At 43.9% G+C, this 26045-nt stretch overlaps 1 long non-coding RNA gene across 1 annotated transcript; it reads left to right on the top strand.

Annotated features, from left to right (window-relative positions):
- The first annotated feature begins 1078 nt into the window (after positions 1 to 1078).
- LOC121915224 lies at positions 1079 to 25076 on the top strand. The gene is made up of 2 exons (XR_006100673.1): positions 1079 to 1484; positions 23123 to 25076. It is a non-coding gene; the product is annotated as an uncharacterized LOC121915224 (long non-coding RNA).
- Positions 25077 to 26045: the final 969 nt, after the last annotated feature.

The following is a 26045-nucleotide window of genomic DNA, read 5'->3' as shown; positions in this document are numbered from 1 at the left end:
CAGTTGCCACAGGGTTTCTATTGTCCATTGAAGGCAGTAGTGATTCTTTATCAGTTCATTAAAAACCTGCTTCAGCTCAGGATTATCCCCATTGTGGCCTCATGTTTGTGGATGAATAGGGAATGATAGGTGTTGTGCAGGGGCTGGGTGGGAAGTGCTTCCTAATGGAAACACCTTTCCTCACCTACCTTTTGCTATGAAGCATCTCCCAAATTGTCAGCTTCACACAACAAAATCACAACTCAGGTGCTCACCTTTTGTTCAGATTGAATCCTGGAGCACCAAACATTACAGTGGACCCTCTGTATCCACTGATTCTTTATCAATGGATTCAAAAATCAATGGTTTGAAAATATTAAAAAAATATATAAATTCCAAAAAGCTAACCTTGATTTTGTCATTTTATGTAAAGGATGCTATTTTACTTTGCCACTGTATGTAATGGGGCTTGAGCATCCACGGATTTTGATATCCACGTATAGTCCTAGAACTAAAGCCTAGGGGATATCAAGAGCCCACTGTACTTTTCTCAACTACAGCTCCCAGATTAATATGGTCAGTAGAAACTGTAATCTGGTTGTAGTCCAAAGAGTAACTTTCTTAAACTCTCTAGACTTGGTCTGGCTCTTCTTATACATCACCAAAAGACTGTATGCAAAGGAATTTTGTAGTAGCTTTCAGCTAACTTGGGGGGGGGGGGGGAGATGATACCATAAACTTTCGTAGACTTGAGTCTCCATCTTCAGAATAAAATATGCAGATTTGCATAATATTTCCATTCAGCAATTTTAAATATGCAGAGCAAAAGGGGGGAATGGGTGGAAGTCCTGTGGCCCTTAAAAGAAACAAAAGTACAATAGTACAGAATTTTATGAACTGTAAGGTCTTTTCTTTAGATACTTGGGCTGCATCCACACTGGAGAAATAACCCAGTTTGGGACCACTTTAACTCTTTGTCTGGTTCAAGGCTATGGAATTCTGGGAGTTGGAGTTTGTTGTGGGCTCAGAGTGGAGCAGAACACCCACACACCCAGAGGTAGGGACTGTAGTGATGTCAGAAATACAAAAAGTACAAACAGTGACAATTACCTTGCTAACAACAACAACATTGCCCATTCAAAAAATCCTTGCTGATAACACAAACAAGCCCTAGGTAAGGCAATTCACACATGTAATGTGCTAAGAACCTGGTATCTGAATTCAATCTCTTGTGACAGGTTGGAACTTCCTCATGAATTAATTGTACCTCTGGCATTATCTTTTCCTCTGATCTTTCTTTTAAATTCATTTTCTGCGCAAGACTACTGTAAGGCCAATGACAGAGTGTTTGAGAGAGTCTTCTTTCCACTAGTATTAATATCGCCACTTCTGATTTTAGCTTTGTGTCCATTTAACCCATTTGTCTAGAGGTTGGCTGCTTTCCCTGTATGGAATGCAGAAGGACACTACTGACAGAAGAAGACATATATTTCATTGCAAGTAAGGTAAGCAAGTGATGAACCCTCAGTATTGTTGATGGCAATAGAGGACTGTCTTCTGTAAAGCAGGAACACAGCCACCTTCCTTCATGCATACAAAGGACTATAGCAGAAGACCAGGAGCTTTAAGAATTTCCTTTATTTGGACTAAAATCCCTAGGATCCCAAAAGCCAGTGGCCATGCTGGCTGCAGACAAAACCAAACCTCTCTGTGAGTAGCGAACTAACACAGCATAAGGTGATCTTTCCTCATTTGCTACATTTTTACTTGCAAATTTATTTTAAAATGTGTGGGAACATAGCATTGGCTATTTGTATGCTGAAGCAGTATATCATACACTTTGCCACTTTGTAACTACCATGTTATTTTCCTACAAGTGTAGAATAAAACTGGGTCCAGCACTGCATGTCTATTGCTGCAGCAAATAACTTTTTTCTTGGCATCTCATTTACCAGTTCACATCTGGTGGGGGCTTATGCAGCAGTGAGGTGTGCAAGAGAAGCTGCAGTGATGCAAACTCAACTCTAGATTAAACTCTGAAATTACTTCTGCAATTTCCCCCCCTCTTCCTTTTCCTCTGTTGTAGAGCATCACAGGTGCAATGCAGTCAAGTGCAACGACAGTGGAGCAGGTTATAGCTGGTGTGTGTGTGTTTTCAACACATCCTACTGAATTCATTCACAGGCCCCAGATACCAGAACAATGGCCTCAATGGCAATCTGTATAACAAATCTGATTTGCATTGGATGTGTTTTTCACTACGTTACAGGTGCATGACAGTAGCACCTTTAGCAATGAGTCACAGATGTTATATGACAAGGAATGGAGTCATAGATTATATAGCCCATGCCCCTGCAATCTTGTCCCATGGCTTTGTATTGTGCATGGTGCCCACTGTTGAGTGAGTGTATGCATCTTAGCTTCCTGTTATTAATGGCAATGCTCATTTTTTCATAGTTTAGCATAGATAGAAATGTATCATTCCGCTCCCCCCCCAAAATGCCATGCTGATGTATTGGATACTTCATGATGCATTGACTATGCATATACACACATTTAGGGAAGCCAAAGCTATTGATGGGTTGAATGTAGTGGTAGACATACTAAGAGTTTTTTTTCTTGTTAACCACCCTCGAGTCAATCTCAACTCATGGTGACTCTGTCAATGAGACTTCTCCAGGACTCCCTGTCCTGAACTGTTCTGCTTAGTTCCTACAAGATCATACCCATGAACTCCTTAATAAAGTCCATGCATCTAGCATGTGGCCTTCCTCTCTTTCTACTTTCCTCCACCTTCCCTAGCATTGTCGTTTTTACCAATGAGTCGTGCCTTCTCATGAAGATCCTCTGAAATAATGGGAATTTAGTTAGTAATGCATAAATTGAGTCTCATTTACTTCATGAGCCTGTTTGAAGTACTACTAAATCTGGATCCACTCCATCAGCTAGTAGTCACAATAGCTATATGCTCCCTGTACATTCAGAAATTGTACACCTGGGATGGATAGGGCTTTGTTTGTATGCTCACTAGAGGTATCTAGCTGGGCACTGTGGACAACAGGATGCTAGTTGAGAGATGCCTTAATTCTGCCCAACAGGAAACTGATGGTTTATAGAGAGCCCACTTATCTGATATCCCTCAAATAGTATTTATGTAAGTGACAAGGTGCAGAAATCACTTGACCAGACTCTCCATATGAGGGCACATTGATGGAGTGCCTACCTTGTTTGTTACTTTAGCCATGTGGTGCAAAAGAAGACACTGGTCCCTTCTTCTGCCAACTAAAAAGGAACAACATGACCAATAACATGAATCCAGGTTCCTATTGGAACCCTCTTATCAATTCACATTAAGGAGACCTTTTTCATAGAATCATAGAATCATAGAATCATAGAGTTGGAAGAGACCACTAGGGCCATCCAGTCCAACCCCCTGCCATGCAGGAAATCCAAATCAAAGCATCCCTGACAGATGGCCATCCAGCCTCTGTTTAAAGACCTCCAAGGAAGGAGACTCTATCACCCTCCGAGGGAGTGCATTCCACTGTCGAACAGCCCTTACTGTCAGGAAGTTCCTCCTAATGTTCAGGTGGAATCTCTTTTCCTGTAGCTTGCATCCATTGTTCCAGGTCCTGTTCTCTGGAGCAGCAGAAAACAAGCTTGCTCCCTCTTCAATATGACATCCCTTCAAATATTTAAACAGGGCGATCATATCACCTCTTAACCTTCTTTTCTCCAGGCTAAACATCCCCAGCTCCCTAAGTCGTTCCTCATAGGGCATGGTTTTTGGTACATTTTGGAACACTTGCATAGTGAACATTCATTCAGAATGCTTATTTTCTTGTGCTTACATCACAGTTATAGGATATCTCCTGCAAAATGAGGTCTCGTGTACAACATCACTGAATTACAGTAAGCCAGTCAAGTCTTATATATATTGCCGGGAATGCTGAAATAGCTAAACGACTGTTGATTTCAAGCACAGTACAGTTTTTAGCATTCAAACTCCAGATTATTTATAATTCCAGTTTCTTTTTTAAGGTTCTGTTTCCAAGTAAATGTTTTAAATCTGGTAGTACTTTCCTGCACATGAACGTGGATGCAGTATATGGAAATATAATGAAGGAAGGAAGGAAGGACATACAGCCCTTTAGTTTAAACAGAGCTCTTTTCTTAAAAAATAGGACACATGAGCCAAGATATTTGATTTCGTGAGTGCAATATAAAGCTCAGCCCATGCAGTCCTGCTAGTGCTTCCATCCAAGGCAGTTTCCCAGTCCTCAATGGCTGGAGGAGAGCAGAGGGGGTGTCTGGATGCAATCCTACAGCCAGATTAAAAGAGCAGCCATTGCTGTCCCAGATCTCTAGGTTACCTAAGGGATCACCTCTTCCCATATAATCCACCCCATAAACTCAGGTCCTCTGGCAGACATTCACTCCAGTCATCCAGAACTAGGTTGGCAACTGTCAGCCAGAGGACATTTTCTTCAGCCACCTCCTAGACTGTGGAATGACCTGCCGGAAGAGATTCAACAGTTGAATAGGCTCTCTGACTTTAAGACAGCCTTAAAGACTAGCCTCTTCTGGCAGGATTATCTAGAGGATTTTTAAATTGTAAATATTAAATAATGAATTTTAAATGTAAATTGTTTTAATATGTATAAATATTATTTGTCCTTTTAAGTTGATATGTGTTTCAACTGATGTGTTTTTAACTAAGGGGCAGTACAGACAGGTGGGTCCGTGCTGCCCATTTTTGCCCCGTGTCTGTGCTGCTGCGTCTGCATGCTGCAGCACAGATGCACTGCCAAAAAGAAGCATCTGTGTGTATTATGGTTCTGGAGTGTACGGTTGCTGCGTACTCCCGAACCCTGGAGTCGGCGCAGTCACACTGCTTCCCGCCCGCCTGTATCGGTCCCAACATTGTGTATTTGTAGGGGTTTTTTTTTGGGGGGGGGGGAGGTTGGGCCATGTGGCCATGTTCTAGATGTGTATATTCCTGACGTAGTGAAAATGCCAGCCACAAATACAGGTGAAATGTCAGGAATAAACTCTTCTAGAACATGGCCACATAACTCAAAAAACCCACAAAAAACTATGGATGCCGGCCATAAAAGCCTTCGACTTCACATTGTGTATTTGTTAATTGCTGTTGTTCCCCACCTCAATCAATGGGGAGAGGCGGGTAAGAAATTATTATTATTATTATTATTATTATTATTATTACCACCTGGCTCAGAACTGCAGCTGGATACTGTCTTGGTAACCCACTGTCCTTCACAGGCTGATAAATGGCCGTGAAGCAAAGCTGTCTTACATGGAATAGTTTTGCACTTAGAGGTACTGAATGCTTCCTTGTGCAATAAACTTAAAAGACTACATGCTTGTATAACTCCAAGTTACATAAACATATCCCTAACCACATTCCAGCAGTGGACAGCCCAGAAGAATGTGAATGATAGAACCACTATATTTTTGAGTATTTCAGATAAGGGTTTTTGTTTATTGTTTATTTATTGTTTTATCAGTTTATAGTTATTTTAAAGGGATAAATTGTTTATTAACTATTTTTGTATTTTATGAATTTAGACTGTTTGTCTTTGGCAGGTTTTATGTTGCTTTAATAACTTTGTAAAGTGCCATGAAAACTTGCAGAGCTATATAAATAAATGCTAACAACAACAACAACAACAGTAGAAGGACAGGACTGGAGGCACAACAGTTGCTTTCACTCTTAATGTTTGTGAATATTTAAAAGTATAATGGTGTGTTCAAATATAGGTAAGGAGAACCTACCTACTAATAATGTGAACCCATGCATTCCTAGCAGGAAGCAGAATACAGTGAATTCATTAGGTTTTCCTCACCAGTGAGTCTATAGATACTGCAACATCAGTTGTCCCAAAGAAAACTAAGGGGCTTGGAAGATCACCATTAAGAGATGGGGCCACACCGTCCCTGGAAGTGCTTGGTTGGGGAAGCTGTGGCACAAAAAGCAGGACCATGGCACAAAAAGATGTACCATGGAAAGGGTGCCATAGCTGCCGTGGCTTTTCTGTGGAGTGATGCCATGACACTGGCATGATGCTGGCTTGGGGGGGGGGGTGGCGTACAGTCACTATGCCCCCACTCTGCCCTCATGCCAAGCATATTTTGCCAGTTTGTTGAGGGTCTAAATACAGTATGTAAACAAGTAATTTCTGTGGTATTCAACGTCCAATTCACTGTTGCACCTCCTCTAATGATCCAGAGAAAGGGATGTGGAAAATTAACTGAAACAAAACTGGGGCAGAGGGGGAGAAACTAAGCTGATAGGGATGTTGCATCTCTCACAGCTATAGCCTTATCTCAAAGTTTGTCACTTGCATGTTAAGAGGTCACATTTGTTATTCACATCTAAATAAATACAAAGCTACTTGATGGCTCCAGGGGATTAGACCTGCAGTACAAGAGAAAGAGGAAGGACAGCAAAACACACACACACACAGATTACCTCCACCTGCCACCTGTTCTTGGGTGGATGGAAAATTTGTTTCAGGAAGGAAATGATGTCACAGAGGCTATTATCAACTTAGTCCTGGGGTGGCTTGATGTACCAGATGCCTCTTTCTGAATCTAGAAAAAGCTAATCAGGGTTAGAAAAGGATGTAATTTCATCTTCTTGAATGGGTGCTTTAAAACTTTAAGCTAATGGATGCACAGGCTTTTGGCCCTGATGGCTACCAGTAATGATGACCCAGTAGTCGAGGGCTACATGCGGGTACCTCTCTTCCCTCATTGTAATATATTCTTCCCCCAGTGATAGAAGACCGAACTGTATAAGCCTCTTGTGATAGGGAAAGACGGTTTTCCATTCACCCTGCCCCCATCTTGAGATCTTTATCCAAATGGTTATTTTCTTCCTACTAGCAGCAGTGGGGAAAGAGTGAAAGCAACAAAATGGGATTTGTTGTTGTTGTTGTTGGTGGTGGTGGTGGTGGTAGTGGTTGTGAGAGGACATCTCTGGGGCTCCTCTTAGGGCCTTTGGAGGAGCATGTACAACTCCTGGACTTACTCTGAGGCAAGTGTAGGTGCACTAGCATAAAAAAAATAGTACAAGCAATTACTGTTTCTTGCAGATTGCCTAAGTGCAATGTCTAATGCAAACAATCATGCTGAAAGCATACTCACAGCCCTCTCTTATACTTAGTGGATGGAGAATCAATCAGTGGTGACAAATGCATGAAATCATGGCCATGTTACTCACTGCACAATCAGTTACACACCTGCGGGATCCAATATAACTATGCCGACAGATATTTACCATATATCCAGAAAGTATAGCAACTTGGTCAGAAGAACAGCGATCCAATCAATATTCCTGGGAAAAGTATTCCATAAATGATATACTACAAAGATTCTACCCATCTCTCTCCCCAGCCAAACACCTGAAGAATTGTCACCCTTTTACAACTGCAATTACTATCTCATTCAGATACACAGCCAGACAGCCAAACACCTCTTAACTAACAGTCAAGTATTCTGGACTATTAACCAGCCATCTGTCTAACAAAGGAATGATCAGCCTGCAACTAGGGGCTTATCTTCACATTTTCTTTTGCAACACAATGATGAGAATATTCATAGAATCATAGAATCATAGAGTTGGAAGAGACCACAAGGGCCATCCAGTCCAACCCCCTGCCATGCAGAAAATCTAAATCAAAGTATCCCCGACAGATGGCCATCCAGCCTCTGTTTAAAGACCTCTAAGGAAGGAGACTCCACTGCACTCCGAGGAAGGAGTTTGTTCCACTGTCGAACAGCCCTTACTGTCAGGAAGTTTCTCCTAATGTTGAGGTGGAATCTCTTTTCCTGGAGCTTGCATCCACTGTTCCACGTTCTAGTCTCTGGAGCAGCAGAAAACAAGCTTGCTCCCTCCTCAATATGACTTCCCTTCAAATATTTAAACAGGGATATCATGTCACCTCTTAACCTTCTCTTCTCCAGGCTAAACTTCCCCAGCTCCATGAGTCGTTCCTCATAGGACATGGTTTCCATACCCTTCACGATTTTAGTCACTCTCCTTTGGACATGCTTCAGTTTCTCAATGTCCTTTTTGAATTGTGGTGCCCAGAACTGGACACAGTATTCCAGGTGGGGCCTGACCAAAGCAAAATAGAATAGCACTATTACTTCCCTTGATTTAGGCACTATACTTTTATTGATGCAGCCTAAAATTGCAGTGGCCTTAGCTGCTGCATCACACTGTTGACTCATGTTCAACTTGTGGTCTACTTGGACTCCTAGATCCCTTTCACACGTAGTTTCATTCAGCCAGGTGTCCCCCATCCTATATCTGGGCATTTCATTTTTCTGCCCTAAGTGCAGTACCTTACATTTCTCTGTGTTGAATTTCATTTTGTTAGCTTTGGCCCAGCTTTCCAGTCTGTTCAGGTCATTCTGAATCTTGATCCTGTCCTCTGGGGTATTAGCTACTCCTCCTAATTTGGTGTCATCTGCAAATTTGATAAGTATTCCCCCAATTCTGTCATCCAAGTCATTGATAAAGATGTTGAATAGCACTGGGCCCAGGACAGAGCCCTGTGGGACCCACTGGTCACTTCTTTCCAGGATGAAAAGGAGCCATTGTTGAGCACCATTTGCGTTCGGCCGGTCAACCAATTACAAATCCATGTAACTGTTGCCTTGTCTAGCCCACATTTTACAAGCTTGTTTGCAAGAATATCATGGAGAACCCTATCAAAGGCCTTACTGAAATCAAGATATACTATATCCACAGCATTCCCTTCATCTAACAAGCTGGTAATTTTATCAAAGAAAGAGGTAAGATTTGTCTGGAATGACTTCTTTCTCTGAAACTCATGTTGACTCTTTGTGATTATGGAATTGCCTTCTAGATGTTCACAGACTCTCTGCTTAATGATCTGCTCTAGAATCTTTCCTGGGATTGATGTCAGACTGACTGGACGATAATTGTTGGGATCCTTTTTGAAGATGGGGACAACGTTTGCTCTCCTCCAGTCTGCTGGGACTTCTCCTGTTCTTCAGGAGTTCTCAAAGGTTATTGCCAATGGCTCCGATATTACTTTTGCCAGTTCTTTTAATCCCTTGGATATAGTTCATCTGGTCCTGGAGATTTATATTCGTTTAGGTTAACCAGGTATTCCTGTACTATCTCTTTACTTATTCTGTGCTGAAATTCCCCTATTCTGTCCTCCTGTCCATTATCCTCAGGTTGAGCACCCTTTGCCTTTTCTGAAAAGACTGAAGCAAAAAAGGTGTTGAGTAATTCTGCCTTTTCTCTCTCCCCTGTTAGCATTTTGCCATCTTCTCAATGCAGTGGCCCTACCATTTCCTTCTTCTTCCTTTTGCTGGGGACATATCCAAAAAAAGCCGTTTTTTTGTTCTTAACCTCTCTAGCAAGCCTGAATTCAAGCCTGAGTTCTTGGTTAGCCATTCCCTAATTTGCTGTTCTCAAGCAATCAATTCCTTTCTGAGATTTGCTCTCCTTAAATATTATCTGGAGAAGAAACTATGCTGGTATTTTTCCAGATCTGTTTTGTCTGTGCCCATCCCTCCTTTGCTTCAATTTAGGAATTAAAATAGGTTATATATGAATCATCAAATGAAAGACATTATCACACTACACTGTTATAGCATTATTTTCCCACTGTAACTGCTATGGCAGCCTCCTGTGGAATTCTGGGGTTTATAATTTAGTGAAGCCTAAGAGCTCTCTGGCTGGGAATTCTAAATGCCCCCTCCTTAAACTACAAATCCCAAGATTTGACAGTAGGCAGCCATAGCAGTTAAAAGTCGAATAATATTGTGTAACAGCACAGTATGATATTGTGCACAAAATTGTTAAATGTGCACAGTTTATTTAGAAATTCCTTTCTGAATAATAGCATGCTATGTGAGCTATCTTTTAAAAACAGTTTGCCTGGAAGAAGAGGTAAAAGGGGGTCCACAATTGGGGATGGTAGAGATTGTAGTTCTGGGAGGTCTGCCTAATAGGAATGTGGGAGAATAGTCTTCTTATCTGTTGAGGAATTGCACCCCACTTGGAGCTGGAAACAGCTCCCATTTTCACTGGCTTTGGGAAGGGTGTGATGATGCATCTTTCCAATCTGGCCTGAACTGTGTTCTTTGTTAGAATTATTTTAATGTTCTACTGTTCTAAATTGCTGTTAATTATGTTGATTGCAATCAATATTGCAATGGCCAGACAAAAAGTAATAAACTCATTGTCAATCATCAGCATCATCCAGCATGTTTGGGGCACATCAAGTTGCAGGAGTCTGCCATACAACATTGATCTTCAAGTATCTCATGGGTCAAGGGGCAGTGGTTACTTAGCAGCATCAGTAACATTGGTAGGACTGAGGCCATCACTTATGTCATTGCCTTAAATATTCTGTTCCAAATATGCCTTCACAATGTAGCCAATCCAAACAGATGTCTCACAAGATTTTGGAAAGATGTTCTGCCTCAGATGTTGGTGAGTCTCCATAAAAAGACTGAGCCTCATTACTGTTTCTGTTTATACACACGACATTTCAATCTCATATTAAAGTTGCATGGTACAATCTGCAGAGGTTCTGTTTTGCATATGTCCCACTGCAGATAAAAGACTAATTAAAAGATCATGGTATTGGTAAACTGGAGCTCATGAGAAAGATCTAGGCCAGCCTACTCTGATCTGTTACCCTTCAGTTGTGTTGGAAAACAGCTCCCATAATCCCAGCCAATAACCATGGCTGGCTATAGACTATGAAAGACATAGTCCAACACATCTGGATAGCGCCAAGTTGGGCATTTCTCATTTCCTTCATGAATGGCAAGCAACATACATTTCATTTTTAAACCAGCATATAATCTATCTTTGAGGTCAGTTGGGTTGAGAGGGAGAGCTGGTCCCAAATTTAATAGTCATCTTGACCAAGTGGAGATTTTAACTTGTTATCTCCCCAGTCATACTTCAATGTTCTGAACCTAGGTGGGCAGATATGGTGAGTGTTGGGTCAATTTTCCATTGGGATCCTCTAACCCCATTTATTTCAACATGACATGTGTAGTAGAACTTGCTGGTGGATTGTGCTCCTTTGGATGAGGAAAGCTTCATGCTCATTTTAGTTTCCAAATTTTCACAAAACTTATCTTGAAGTGCCTATCATATCTCTTTTGGACCCCTTAAGCCCCTTCAGCACAAACCCCAGCAGGAAGTCAATAGTGTAATCTGCAGAAGGGAGTGCAAAATGGCTTCTGTCTTCTATCTGAAAATAAAAGCAGGATGTTAGAAGCTGATAAAGACTGAGATAAAGCTGGCACATTTTACAACTGAAGCTGCAAGATATACAAAAAATAAAACAAAAAGCTGGCATTATCTGAGTCTCAGGCTAATACTAATAATGATCACTCAGCTGGGTCATGATATTTTGCTGCCTGATGTGCAGCAGCAAATGCTCAGAGGATGAAGGAGGTCTGGAACAGGCGGCAAGTGATGTATTCCATGTTCAGCAAAACGAGCTAGAGCTTTGGTCAATTGCTGGCACCATCAAAACACAGAATCACCTCCCCACAACCCAGTGCATCACACTAGTCAGCCTTCCATGTCCACTTAATTTTTATATACAGATGGAATACCATATTACTATGTCATTGTATATAATTATACCTGAGCATCCACGGATTTTGGTATCCACAGAGAATCATAGAATCATAGAGTCATAGAGTTGGAAGATACTGCAAGGGCCATCCAATGCAACCTCCTGCCATGCAGGAAATCCAAATCAAAGCATCTCCAACAGATGGCCATCCATCCTCTGAGGTTTATCACACAGAGATTTTTAGAGCTTTTGCAGGTCAGTTCTGACGTGACTGTGCTTCCAATGATTAGCATTCACGTCAGAATGTGAATGTGTTATCAGACGCCATTCCTTTCTATAGGAGCTCCTTGCAAGGTGCTTCCGCAGTGATTCCAAAGTGACCCCTCATTTTGGTAAAACCAGAAAAAAGTGACTTCACAGAATTTGCTTCTAGGCTCACTTCGATTGCACTGCGAACTGGTCTGGTGTGGAAAACCACTCTGATGTCACCCCCTTTTCCCCCTGCGTCCTGCTCCATCATCCCCCTCCTCCTCCTTCATGCCATCTTACCCCCTCTGCCATCCTGCAACCCATCCCATTATTCCGATCATCCCCTGCCTTCTCCTGCATCCCGATCCTGGCCCCAGTGACCCCCAGAGACCTATCCCATCATCCCCTGCCTTCTCCTGCATCCTGATCCTGGCCCCAGCGACCCCCAGTGACCTATCCCATCATCCCCTGCCTTCTCCTGCATCCTGATCCTGGCCCCACGGATCCCCAGTGAGCTATCCCATCATCCCCTGCCTTCTCCTGAATCCCAATCCTGGCCCCAGTGACCCCCAGCAACCTATCCCATCATCCCCTGCCTTCTCCTGCATCCCAATCCTGGCCCCAGTGACCCCCTGCCATCCATCCCATCATCCCCCGATTGCTCCTGCATCCCCATCTCACCCTCTCTGCCAAACTGCCATCTATCCCATCATCCCCTCACTGCTTCTTCACCCTGATGAAGGATGACAGCTAAGGAGGGGGCAGGGAAGGAGGACAGCATCCAGAACCCCACTGAGCATGTGCAAGGGGGCCAATTCGAATCGTTGAACCCTCCAGTGTGGTAATACAATGTGCACTCACTCCCCTTTGCTTGAATCCTCATCACGTGACTTGCTTGGAATAGAACTGACTTCGCTTCCCCCTCAATTCGGAAGGGCAACAGAAAGGCAACCAGGTGTGGTAAAACATCACGTTTTAACCTTAATTCGCACTGCTAGACAGGAGTGACTCTGGATCTGGTGTGAAAAAACATCACACTTTGCATTGCTAGAACAGGAGAGATTGCGGATCTGAGCTGCAAACCTCCCCATGTGTGATAAGGTCCTCTGTTTAAAGACCTCCAAGGAAGGAAACTCCACTACACTCCGAGGGAGTTTGTTCCACTGTCGGACAGCCCTTACTGTCAGGAGGTTCCTCCTAATGTTGAGGTGGAATCTCTGTTGCTGTAGCTTGCAGCCATTACTCTGGGTCCTAGTCTCTGGAACCAAACTCCAGCACATACCAAAGGCCCACTGTAATTACCTCGAAAAGGAAAGAAGGAAGGAAAGAAGGAAGGAAGGAAGGAATAATGGGTGCCGCCAAAATACAGTCATCCCTCCATTTTTGCGGACTTGAATTCTGTATCCCTCGCCCTTTTGTGGGCGGCAAATGGAGGATGACAAAATGGGGTGCATGCCGCCATTCAAGCCAATGGGACTTGAATATTGGCGATTTTCTGTTTTTGTGTGGGGTCCGGAACGGGGGGTGATTTTCTGTTTTTGCGTTGGGGGCAACTATACATCATACAGTCATTGACTGAGGAACAACCTTTTTATATCCCTATAGTCCTGTCAAAACCTTCAGAGCCATAATTGTGTTCCCAAACTCTAAACCCACAAAAAGGTAAGCATAATGCCAAGCAAATTCAGCCAACACAGAAGAAAGAACCTACTCAACTGAAATGCAAGCATTAATATTACAGGACACAGATGCTGAAATCCAGTCCCTAACCCCAGCTCTTACAAACACTTGTGTTTATTCATCTATGGTTTGTGTGCCACACTCATGGGCCTGCCTGCTCTTGATTCAGTGACTATGGTCCCTGAGAGGATATTGTGGGAGGGACAGAGGATGAATGTTGCAAATATTGCCACTCAGTGACATTTTCTGAGTCACCAATGGACTAGCACCTGTGTGAGACCTCAGGCAAGGAGTTGGAAATAGACTCACTAACAGGCAAACACCTGCAGAGCCCATGGTATTTCCTCCCTCTCCTGACGCCAAAACCAATTAAAGAAAAATAGAAAAATTGAGTCTTGCTTTCCTCTTATTTGCTGCAGAAATCTGTCTCTTCTCCTTGGCCTTGTTCACTAAGCCATAATACTCATACTCACACTCATACTCACAGAAGTCTTGAGTTTGTGTTACAACTGGTGTGTGGGTGTGAGAATCAGAATTGGTCAGAATCAAGTGCTATGATCATGAACAACTCTGGTGTTTATCACATGGAGGTTTTTGGAACTTTCTGCAGCTCAGATTCGATGTGACTGCGGGTCCAACAATATGAATTCATGTCATTATTATTATTATTAAACTTTATTTCTAAAGCGCTGTAATTATACACAGCGCTGTACAAAGTCAGTACTGTAAAATTAAGGAATATATAAAAGCCTGCCCGAGGCATACACTCTAAAAGTAATAACAATTAGATAGAGGAATAGATAAAATTACAATGTAAGAAAGAAAAGACAAATTAAAAAACATCAGATATAAAAGCAAATCACATCAAACATTATCAGACAGCCAGATGACAATCACGAATTCCCAGAGAACGCTTCCCTAAACAATATGGTTATCAGCTTAGCCTTAAAACTGGTTAGGGAAGTGATGAGCCGTGCATGCAGAGGAAGAAGGTTCCAGGAATGAGGGGCAGCAAGAGAGAAGGGATGGATCCAGGACGGGGCAGAGAAAATCCTGGATTGAGAGAGGAGACTTTGGCTACCAGAGCGGAGAGTGTGAGTAGGGATGTAGGGAGAGAGAAGATCAGTTAAATAAAGAGGGGCCAGCCCATGCAGGGCTTTAAAGGTGAGTAACAAAAGTTTGTACCTGATGCGGAAAGGAAGAGGGAGCCAGGGAAGGGAAGACAACAGAGGGGAGACATGATCATAACAGCGAGCGAGTGAAATAATGTGTGCAGCTGAATGCTGAACAGAAATTAATGGGTGGAGGTGAGAGAGAGGAAGCCCTGCCAGGAGGAGGTTACAGTAGTCTAGTCGTGAGACCACTAGGGCATGGACCAGTGTTTTTGCGGTAAAAGCTGAGAGATATCTGGGGGATAAATCATAGAATCATAGAATCATAGAGTTGGAAGAGTTGGAAGAGACTGCAAGGGCCATCCAGTCCAACCCCCTGCCATGCAGGAATCCAAATCAAATCATCTTCGACAGATGGCCATCTAGCCTCTGTTTAAAGACGTCCAAGGAAGGAGACTCCACTACACTCCGAGGGAGTTTGTTCCACTGTCGGACAGCCCTTACTGTCAGGAAGTTCTTCCTAATATTGAGGTGGAATTTCTTTTCTTGTAGCTTGCATCCATTGCTCCGGGTCCTAGTCTCTGGAGCAAGTGAAAACAAGTCAGTTCCCTCCTCACTATGGCATCCCTTCAAGTATTTAAACAGGGCTATCATATCACCTCTTAACCTTCTCTTCTCCAGGTTAAACATCCCCAGCTCCTTAAGTCGTTCCTCATAGGACATGGTTTCTAGACCTTTCACCATTTTATTTGTCCTCCTTTGGACACGTTCCAGTTTTTCAACATCCTTTTTGAATTGTGGTGCCCAGAACTGGACAAAGAGGAGTCAAAAATGAAACCAAGACTGCGGGCTTCCTGGACCGGCTGGATAGAGATGTTATTGACAGAAATAGAAAACGAGTAGTGAAGGGTGGGCTTAGGTGGGAAAACAAGAAGCTCGGTCTTGGACATATTGAGCTTCAGACGCCGATGGTGCATCCAGTGGGAGACAGCTGTTAAACAGGATGACACTTGCTGTTCTAGCTCTGATGAAAGATTAGGGGTGGAAAGGTACAGCTGGGTATCATCGTTGTATAAATGGTAGGAGAAACCAAAAGAACTAATAAGTTTATCAAGGGAGAGTGTGTATAAAGAGAACAAAAGGGGACCCAAAACAGAGCCCTGAGGAACTCCAACAGATAAGGGGACAGAGGACGAGGTCTGACCACCCGAGACCATTGTAAAAGATCTATCTGACTGGTAGGATGTGAACCAATCGAGAACAAGGCCCGAGAAACCAAGGTCAGAGAGTATGTCTATTAGGAGACAGTGGTCCACGGTGTCGAAGGCCGCAGACAGATCGAGAAGGACAAGGATAGAGTAGAGGCCATTCACCTTGGCCCGCAAAAGATTATTTGAGATCTTAGTGAGGTCCGTCTCTGTGGAGTGCCGTGGGCGAAAACCAGACCGGAAGGGATCCAGAATGGAGTTGGTTTCAAGAAACTCAAGACAGCGTGAATAGACAACTCGTTCCAACACTTTAGAAAGAAAAGGAAGAAGAGAGATTGGACGATAGCTAGCAAAGGAAGAAGGGTCAAGAGAGGGGTTTTTCAGAATAGGGGAAACTAAGGCATGTTTGAAGACCAAGGGGAAGGAACCCGAAGAGAAAGAGAGATTAAAGATATAGAGGAGGGAGGGTAACAGAGAAGGGGCTATAGAGATTAGAAAATGAGAAGGAATTGGATCAAGAGAACAGGTGGTAGGTTTGGATGAGTTCAGCAGCAAAGAGAGTTCTTCCAAAGAAACAGGAGGAAACACAGAGAGTTTATTAATAGGAGGGGCGAGGAGATTGATGGTGGGAGCCAAATCAGGGAGAGTTAACTCAGAACGAATAGTAGTGATCTTTGTAATGAAATAATAAGCGAAGTCGGAGGGAGAAAATAATGGAGAGACGGAAGGAGGAGAGGGTTTTAACAGCGTGTTGAAACAGGAGAACAAATGCTGCGGGCGCCTCTCGTTGGCGCAGATCAATGATTTAAAGTAGTCTTGTTTTGCCATCGACAGGGCGCGTGAAAAAGATAAAAGAATAAATTTATAGTGGATAAAGTCGGCCCACTCCCTGGACTTTCTCCAGAGACGTTCAGCTGCTCGAGAGCAGGACCGGAGTAACCTACCAATAGGAGTGATCCAGGACTGAGGCCTAGTCGTAGAGGAAGAGGAGGACACACGCGTAGATACTGGGGCAAAGCTGTCAAGAGTTGAGGAAAGGGTGGAATTCAATAACGACATAGCTGAGTCAAGAGAGTCCCCAAGACTTAGAGACGCGAAGGATGAGTCCAAGGACTGAGTGAGATGGTTAAGGTTAAGAGAATGAAGATCGCAGAACTGGTGGAGGATGGTACAACAGGGAGGTGGGATATAGGTAAGAGTAAAGGAGAGTAAGTGATGGTCAGATAATGGAAAATCAGAAGCCAAGTAGTCGGACACGACACACTTGGAGGGGAGAACTAAGTCGAGACAGTGACCAAGGGAATGGGTTGGAGAATTGGAATGTGGTTGGAGACTGAAGGAAGCTAAAAGAGAGCTGAAGCAGGAGGTTGAAGAATTCTTGGGATCATCAAGGTGGATGTTAAAGTCACCTAAAATCAGGGAGGGGACTATATCTGAAAGAAAAAATGTCAACCATGACTCAAAATCTGTGAAAAACTGAGACGCTGAGTGAGGAGGATGATAGATGATGGCAACCCAAAGTTGCAGAGGAAAAAAGAGTCTAATGGAGTGTAATTCAAATGAGGAGAAGGAATAGCTGGGGGGAGGAGAGAGAACCTGAAATTGGCAGGACTTAGATAATTAAGATGCCGACCCCTCCTCCACGACCCTCTGGGCGGCCAGCGTGGGTAAAGGAGAGACCGCCAAAAGAAAGGGCAGCAGAGGTAGTGGTATCATGGGCCGGAAGCCAGGTTTCGGTGAGGGCGAGAAGATTAAATGATTGTGACAGAAAAAGATCATGGATCACCGTTGCTTTTGGGGCAGCGGAGCGGCAGTTCCAAAGAGCGCAAGAGAATGGGAGTTGGGAAATAGGGAGGGGGCGGATAGGGATGAGATAAGGAGAAGGAGAGGTGCAAAGAGCCATGGGGAAGAGAGGTTTGGGTGACAAACAGATGGCAGGAGAAAATGTAGAAAGCAGAAAAACAGAAAAACAGTCCAACAGTGCTAGATGGAATGGGCTGGCGATCCCAAGACATGAGGGAATTGACAGAGAACAAAGAGTAGCTATGGAAGCCTCCGGACGTCCCAGGTTCTAAAGATGGTAGAGGGAGGGATGGCTGAGGGGACGCTGCCTGGTGTCCCGAGTGTTGCTCCAGCCCCGCCCCTCTCCCTGCCGAGCTGAAGGTGCTGCTGCTGCTTCCAAGGAGTCCCAGTTCAGTGGGAAGAGAAAGGGAGGGTTAGCATTCAGGAGAGGTTCCTCTCAGGTGGCAGGCTGGCTGTTCTTCACAAGGGAGGGGAGGGCTGGAACAGTGCCCTTTTAAGGGGAAGGCAGGCCCCGCCCCCTCTCCCTGCCGAGCTGAAGGTGCTGCTGCTGCTTCCAAGGAGTCCCAGTACAGTCATAACATGAATGTGTTATCACATGCAATTCCTTTCTATAGGCTCCCCTTCCACGGTGCTTCCGCAGTGATTCCAAAGTGGCTCCTCATTTTGATGAATTCGGAAACAAGTGAATTCACCAAAACCTGCTTCTAAACTCACTTCTATTTCACTTCGAATTGGACTGGTGTGGAAGATCACTCCGATGTCACCCCCCTTGGCCCCCTCTGTCCTGCTCCTTCATCCCCATCCTCCCCCTTCATGCCATCTCGTCCTCTCCATCATCCTGCAACCTATCCCATCACCCCCTGCCTGCTCCTTCATCCCAATCCTGGCCCCAGTGACTCCCTGCAACCTATCCCATCATGCCCTGCCTGCTCCTTTACCCTAATCCTGGCCCCAGTGACCCCCTGCGACCTATCCCATCATCCCCTGCCTGCTCCTTGATCCTGATCCTGGCCTCAGTGACCCCCTGTGACCTATCCCATCATCCCCTGCCTGCTCCTGCATCCCGATCCTGGCCCCAGTGATGCCCTGTGACCTATCCCATCATCCCCTGCCTGATGCTTCAGCCCGATCCTGGCTCCAGTGACCCCCTGCAACCTATCCCATCATCCCCTGCCTGCTCCTTCACCCTGATCATGGCCCTGGCAAACTATCCCATCATCCCCTGCCTGCTCCTTCATCCCAATCCTGGCCCTGGTGACCCTCTGCGACCTATCTCATCATTCCCTTACTGCTCCTTCATCCCAATCCTGGCCCCAGTGACACCCTGTGACCTATCTCATCATCCCCTGACTGCTCCTTCACCCCAATGGATATGATGATGATGATGATGATGATGATGATGATGATGATGATGATGATGATGATGATGATTTATTTCTAGCTCGCCCAATCACGAAGAATCCAGGCGGGCTACAACAGTAAAATACATCAAATTACAATAGAGTTAAAAAAAATCAAACCCTAGACCAACCCCCCCCCCCACTCCCAGTACTAAAACAGAATTAAACAGTAATAGTATAAAAACCTTAATAACATTAAAGACATTAAACAAAAAATAGGCAGAAAGATAGGCGGGGAAGAATAGGCAGATGAGGGGGACAAATATCTCTATATCTGGGGAGGGTAACTAAGTTGGAAAGGCCTGCCGGAAGAGATCCGTCTTAAGTGCTTTCTTAAAAGCTGTCAGAGTGGGAATGTGACAGATCTCCTCCGACAGGTCATTCCATAGTTTTGGAGCAGTAATAGAAAAGGCCCTCTGGGAAACTGATCTTAGCCTAGATTTTTTTGGCTGTACAGTAGTAGATTTCTTCCAGAGGACCTTAGTGTGTGGGACGGACAATAGGGAAGAAGGCATTCCCTCAAGTACTCTGGGCCCAAGCCATGTAGGGCTTTAAAGGTAATCACCAACACCTTGTACTTTGCCCGGAAACTAATAGGCAGCCAGTGCAGGGACTTATATGGTCATTCCTAGAAGTTCCTGTGATCAATCTGGCTGCCATATTTTGTACCAACTGAAGTTTCCGAACTTGGCACAAGGGTAGCCCCAAGTAGAGCGCATTACAGAAGTCCAATTGAGAGGTTACCAGTGCATGTACTACTGTTTCCAGGTCCCTCGGCTACAAGAAGGGGCGCAGTTGGTGTATCAGACGAAGCTGATAGCAGGTGCTCTTGACTGTCGCATCCACCTGAGCTGTCAGTTGGAGCGACGAGTCAAGGAGCACCCCCAAACTGCGAACAGAATCCTTCAGGGGAAGTGTGACCCCATCCAGAACTGGCTGACACAACTCCATTCCTGGATTCAGGGTTCCTATAGCAAGTACCTCCGTCTTACCTGGATTCAGCTTGAGTCAGTTTTCCCTCATCCAGTCCATTACCGTCCCAAGACAGGCATTCAGAGAAGAGATGCCATCCTTAGTCACTGCTTCAGTACGAGACATAGAGAAGTATATTTGGGTGTCATCAGCGTACTAACACCACACCCCATGTCTCCGGATGATCTCACCAGCGGCTTCATGTAAATGTTAAATAGCATTGGGGACAGAATCGCGCCTTGAGGGATGCACGATTTGAGCTCCCTCTTGGCCAAACAACTGTCCCCAAGTGACACCATCTGGAACATGCCCTAGAGGTAGGACCGGAACCACTGCAATGCAGTGCCCCCAATACTCAACTCTCTCAGGCGTTCCAGAAGGATACTGTGGTCAATGGTATCGAAGGCTGTTGAGAGGTCCAAGAGCACGAGCAGGGTCACACTTCCCCTGTCGATGCCCAGACGGAGATCATCGAATAAGGCGACCATGGCAGTCTCCACTCCGTATCCTGTCCTGAATCCAATTTGAAATGGATCCAGAAAATCCGTTTCCTCCAAGACTGCTTGTAGCTGATTAGTGACTGCTCTCTTGATCACCTTGCTCAGAAATGGTAGTAACGAGACTGGTCTATAGTTATTTCTATCCAGGGAGTGGGTCCAGGGAAGGCTTTTTTAAGAGTGGTCTAACTACTGCCTCCTTGAGATGACAGTTAAGGAGGGGGCAGGGAAGGAGGACAGCATCCAGAGCCCCATTGAGCATGTGCGAGGGTGCCGATTAGAATCGTTGAACCCTCAAAGTATGTTCCGGTGTGGTAATACAATATGCATTCACCACGCTTTGCTTGAATCTGCATCACGTGACTTGTCTGGAATCAAATTAACTCTGCTTCCCCCTCGTTTCGGAAGTGCAATGGGAAGGCAACCAGGTGTGGTAAAACATCACATTTTAACGTGAATTTGCATTGCTAGACAGGTGTGACTCCAGATCTGGTGTGAAAAAACATCATGTTTCACGTTGCTAGAACAGAAGTGACTGCGGATCTGAGCTGCAAACCTCCCACATGTGATAAGGCCCTCTGTGTTGCTGTGTTCCCTGAAACCCTCGTTTGGTGACTAGTTTTATTGGAAGCCCATTTTAAAGGAGCACAATGGGTCTTTCCTAGCCATAGGACTAGAAGGTGGCATGTTTTTGGACCTGTGTGAAACAAAACCCCTGAGCATAGTATTAATCAACTTTGATGAAATAACATTTTACAAACATTTGCAAATTGCCCCCTGGTGGGCATTTTCTATTGGTTTCCCCAACTCCACAATGTGTTTAAGTGACTGCAAGGAATGCTAGCTGGGAAAGCACCATTTTGTCTTTCCCACAATTTCCCCAAAATAGCATCACTCCACATACTGTAAAAGTGTGACACAATGTGGTAGTTTCTCAACGCAGTCACCCAGCAGAGGGTTCAGCACTGGTACAAGTTGCACAGATACAGTGTGTGTGTGTGTGTGTGTGTGTGTGTGTGTGTGTGGAGAGAGAGAGAGAGAGATCCATGTTTTTTAAAAAAGCTTTAAATTATGAACCTGTTGTGTGTTTTAATTATATTTTTTCAATATTTTTGAAGTCCCATTTTTGTAGAAAATGTATACTATAAATCTAATATGTTAAAAAAAAGAAATTAAATAACAAGCTCACTGTAGCTCAGCTGGCAAGTGGTCTAAAATGGAGAATGACAATCTTCAATTTATTAATGTAATAATAATAGAGTAATAATACTAACAACACTGTGTAGTGGTAACTGTATTCTGTCCATCTTACGCTATTAACAAGAAACAAGAAACCCTATGCCTTCCTAAACAGATACTTTACTAACAATCAGCTTTATATTTGACTCAAAATGCTATGCATAATGCAGATGTATTACAAAGATTTAGAGAAGGGCTGGGGAAGAAACAGTCTTTCCAGGACCAGCTCTGCCATTGGGGAAGTCAAGTAGTTTCTTCATGCAGCAGATTTTGGGTATTAAAAATTAGTGCAAATAGTCCTTCAGTTTCTTAACATTGCACTGTTGGGGGCACAAAGAGGTGCTTGAATGATTTTCTGCCTTCTGTGCCAAAACAGCTTTGCTGACTTGGGTTCTATGCCCCTTAACTTTGGTTGGAGATGGCTTCTCACAGTAAAATCCCTTGGGTTGGCACCGGGCCTTCTGGATAATGTTGAACTGCAGCCCCCATCATTCTTCAATATTGCCTATGTTAACCGAGTTTTTATGGGAACTGAAGCACAACCCAATCTGGAAGTCCACATCTCCTTCAGTCCTTATTATAGTCCATTGAGAGCCAGCACGACATAGTGGTTTGAGTGTTGGACTACAACTCTGAAGACCAGGGTTCAATTCCCAACTCGGCCATGAAACCCATCTTGATCTTGGACAAGTCACATGCTCTCAGCCTCAGGGGAAGGCAATAGCAAACCTCCTTGAAAACCTTCCAAAGAAAACCCCATGATAAATTTGCATTAGGGTCCTCATAAGTCAGAAGCACCTTGAAGGCCCACAACACACACACATAATTCCGTGGTGCACTAACTGGCACATTACCTGTTTGGGGCATATAAACACATCATGTGTATCCAAACCACATTTTTATTGCAGGTAAAGAAAACGAAAGAGAGCAAAGAGAAGAGGAGGACAAGAACAAGGCTATTTTGTTGCTGTGGTTGTCTTGGTCTGGTCTTATGTAGCTGTTTCAAGAAGACCAGCTTTCCCTCAGGCAGGTCGTGAGAAAAAAGGCATAGGCCAGTGTCCTGGTGCAGGAAACAGACCGTTTGGGAGGCAAGAAGGGCTGGAACAGGGACGTGTGTGTGTGCTGGTACCACATCCTTCAAGATGAGCACATGAGATAGCAAGCTGCAGGAAGCAGCTGTCAGGGTGTCCCAACAACGGACGTTGGGAAAACTGGCCACCAGCTGCTAACATTTGCTCAGCACTCCCCACCACCACCACCAATTCCTTTATTCTCCCTTCTACTCCTTTTTATTAAAGAAGTGGGAAGAGTGATTTTTTAAAAATTCAACAACATATAAAACCGTTTCTTTGTCTGTCCATTCCTTGACAGGTCCCCCTGTGTATTAACTGTGGATAGGCTTCTTTCCTCCAGCAAAACTTCCGATCCCAGGCAAACTCATCCAGGCCTTGAGAAGCAGGTATCTGCATCTGAAGCTGTGAATCACCTTCCTGGCGCCAGCAATCTGCAAAGCTGAGCATGTCACATCCTGCTCCTTCTGACACCTTGCGCCTTTGCTGCTGTGGAAAGTCACATTTGGGCTCAGGCAGTGAAATGTTCCATAATCAAGGGCCAGAATGTCCCACAAGCTGCCTCCACGCCTTTCCTTCCATATGACGTGCCTGATCTGCCTAAAGAAATGCAAACAACACTCTAAGAAGGGTTCATCTCTGGAAGAGCTGAGCTTCTATATTCAGGATCCCATTACTGTATTACTATCATTATCATCATCCCCAACTTTCCCTAGTACTGGATTCAAAATGGCTTACAACATACACTCAGACCTCTATATCTGCAGATTCTTTAACCATGGATTCAACCATCCATGGTTTGAAAACATTCATAAAAATATAAATTCCAAAAAGCAAACCTTGATTTTGCCATTTTATATAAAGGAAACCATTTTACTGTGCCACTGTATTTAATTGGACTTTAGTATCCATGGATTTTGGTATCCATGAGGCATCCTGGAACCTAATCCCAGAGGGTGGGAAGGGCCCACCAAAACAAATTGAACTGTATTAAAATACAGAGTCCTTGTACTGGATAGGCCTATAATACATTACTAAGAAATAGGGTAGCCAATTACAGTTCACAAGAGAGAAGAGGCATCGACAAAATATTAGGTAGGTGCTGGCCTACATAATAATGTAGGCAAGCACCCTACCTAATATTTTGTTGATGCCTCTTCTCTTGCATATACTAATGCCTCTTGCATATACTAATCTATATGGATAGATGCACATTTAAAAATAATAACTGTAATTGAACTGGAAACACAATACAGCTCATGATAGTGGGGAAGACTGTGAGCAGATTACTTGTGTTTGCCCACTCTAGTCTGCTGCCCAGGTGCAAGCTGCTAGTAGGCAACGTTATAGCCTCACCGCTCCTTCCCTTGGGCTTCTTTGTGTTTAAACTGGACTTAAATTTGACAGCACTTAAAAATAGCGGACAACTTAAAAATACAGGACTGTCCCCTGACAGCCCTCTGAACAATCAGGGACCAGGGCCATCATACTGAAATGTTCAGTCAGAAGGAGGTGAAAGGTTTCCTGGAAGGCTACAGACAATACTGAGCTTGATAGACAAATATCCCTAGTAGTATAAGGCAGTTTCTATCATCCAGGGTGATCTCATATTACTAGGGTTTTGTCTACAAAATACTTGAGCTCTAATAATCTCCCTCTCCCTCTGATTCTTCCCTTCCCTTTATAGAGCAGAAATGGATAGGCCCCATCCTCACCAGAAAGAGACTGCAATCCGAAATTTGTCATAGGAGAACCGAGAGTGGAGGAAGGATGAAAAGAGGGTTATTATGATGAAAGTAAACAAGGAAAGAATATACATTTAACTTTAGGGTGACATAGTGGTTTGAGTGTTGGACTGTGACTCTGGAGATCATGGTTTGCTTCCCTACTCAGCCATGAAACCCACATGCTCTCTGCCTCAGGGAAAGGCAATGGAAAAGCTCCTCTGCAGAAATCTTGCCAAGAACACCCCATGATACGACTCGAAGTCACACAACAACAAAGACATATTTAGCTTTAGCTATCGAATGATGACCTTTGATGACCGGATAGGCAAACTGTTGTCATTAGGGCTCACTTGCTACCCCCATTTGGCAACGCTAACAAAACAAACACACCACCAAATTTTAGCAACATCACAATAAACCTTATTTTGTCCTTTCTCTTCCCAACTACAAAGTGGGGAGCTGTTTGAGGGCATGAGAAGAGGGATTCTGTGGTTCAAGAGGGATGCACAATAAAGAGACAGTTCTTGATATGATTGTGAGCTTTGTTTGTGTGTTCCTGCATGGAAGGGCGTTGGACTGGATGGGCTTTGTGGTCTCTTACAACTCTATGATTCTATGATTCAGTGGCAACTGTGATGGTTCCAGGAACCTCAGTGGCATCCTCTGTTCCTGGGAAATTTACCTGCTTCCAGTACAGTATTATGACAATATTGGTCAGACAAACTGGTCAGACAAACAGAAAAAACTTCCCAGACTTTTAGGAAGCTTAGGAAACAAGAGTTGGATCCAAAGGTATCTTTCCACACCCAGAAGATATCTTCTGTTCATAGAAGTTCTGTTTTTACATTGTACTATATGTGGAAAATAAAACTAACCCTCAAAATCTTAAGATCTAGCTGTACAACCCCGTGCACAAGCAGAAGCATGCATGAGACTGGCCATCAAATCTACCTGTTACAGCAGGTATGTGAACTCATAACCATTTACAGAACAATGCTGATCACTATTTTCTTTTGCTAATGATTCCTGGGAGCATAAAAGAATCATCTTCACATAAATGTGCTATATTGACTGCAATAAATATTTAGCAAGCAATTGATAGCTTGATTGATTGTGAGCAATATTTAGAAAATGCATGAAAACCCTTATGGTTGCCATAAATTGGAAACAATTTGAAGCCACACAACAACAAACAACAAATCAGGACTGGGCTGGCTCTAGGTTTGCAGGATCCACTTTGTTTGTCACTAAAACCCTGAGGTCCATCAACTGGAACCTTGCATGAAAATAGTCGATCAAGGAGGCAATCATTGCTTAGAATTATATAGAGCTAGGAAAAGTTATATATTTGGATTACAGTTTCCAAAATCACTGCCCCTGGTTATACTGTCTAGGGACCTTTCCACACAGAGCACAGAAGTAGGGTCAGTTCGCATTGGCCGATGCATAGTCGCGTCATATCGCATCATTCATTCACACTCGCGCTCTCTGAATACG

The sequence above is a fragment of the Sceloporus undulatus genome, chromosome 9 (assembly GCF_019175285.1).
Source record: "Sceloporus undulatus isolate JIND9_A2432 ecotype Alabama chromosome 9, SceUnd_v1.1, whole genome shotgun sequence".
NCBI classification, from domain to species: domain Eukaryota; kingdom Metazoa; phylum Chordata; class Lepidosauria; order Squamata; family Phrynosomatidae; genus Sceloporus; species Sceloporus undulatus.
This window is presented reverse-complemented; position numbering and strand designations above follow the sequence as displayed.